Source organism: Morone saxatilis, unplaced genomic scaffold (assembly GCF_004916995.1).
Source record: "Morone saxatilis isolate NCDOM2014 unplaced genomic scaffold, NCSU_SB_2.0 Contig5, whole genome shotgun sequence".
Classification (NCBI taxonomy): Eukaryota; Metazoa; Chordata; class Actinopteri; family Moronidae; genus Morone; species Morone saxatilis.
Genome location: NW_023340095.1, coordinates 1,327,516 through 1,328,427, shown reverse-complemented (window position 1 = coordinate 1,328,427; position 912 = coordinate 1,327,516). Strand labels below are relative to the sequence as shown.

Genomic DNA, 912 nt, shown 5'->3' with positions numbered 1-912 from the left:
GGACATGAATGCAGTCACTTGAGATGTGGTTTGTTAGTTCACTAAAGGATGTGTAGGATTTCTTGACTGAATTGGTTCATGGTTAGCAAAGACCCTATTGACAGAGCAAACTTCATAGCATTGGCACTCCTGAGGGCTCGTCCGGGATTTGAACCCGGGACCTCTCGCACCCAAAGCGAGAATCATACCCCTAGACCAACGAGCCAGAAAACACAGGCTCCTTTCTGTTAAAAAAAGGGACTTAGTCAACAACTGTAGAATTATAGTAAAAAGAGATTTGCCAATGCAAACCAATGAGAAGCAGGCCTTGTAAATGGAACTATACTGGCAGTTGGCACCTTCTCCATGCTAAGCTAGGCTAAACAGCTTATGGAAATGAATGCAGTCACTTTAGACAAGGTCCGTTAGTGTGTTAAAGGATTTGTAGGATTTCTTGATATCATTCCCTAGATATTAACTCTCTTTTTTTTATGGACAACGTGGGTTATAATTCATACAATAAAGTGGAAATAAATCCAGTTTTAAAAACCATTGACACGACCTCAGTCTAATATTGTAAATATATAATTATTTCATAAATATCGATGATCCTACTTTTCTAATCTTGATACTGTATATATTTTGGATTTTCCATGTTACAGATATTTATTATCAGTGTTTGTCCATTTATAGCACAGTGTATCTGTTCTGTAGACCTGCGCCATTCACCACTTATTATATTACATGTTATGGTTTAGGGTTAGGGTTTTATATATATTATATGTCAGCCACAATTTGGACATTGGGTACATTTGGTTTGCACCTAATTGACAATCTTCCTACTTTGTACTGCAACTAGTCCGTTCTGGGCTACTGTAGAAACAAGGCGGTTCAACATGGCGGACTACGCCAGAAGAGGACCCACTCCCTCTG

The 912-nt window shown here is 38.8% G+C and overlaps 1 non-coding gene across 1 annotated transcript; it reads right to left on the bottom strand.

Annotated features, from left to right (window-relative positions):
- Nucleotides 1–133: 133 nt before the first annotated feature.
- trnap-ugg lies at nucleotides 134–205 on the bottom strand. The gene has a single exon. It is a non-coding gene; the product is annotated as a tRNA-Pro (tRNA).
- Nucleotides 206–912: the final 707 nt, after the last annotated feature.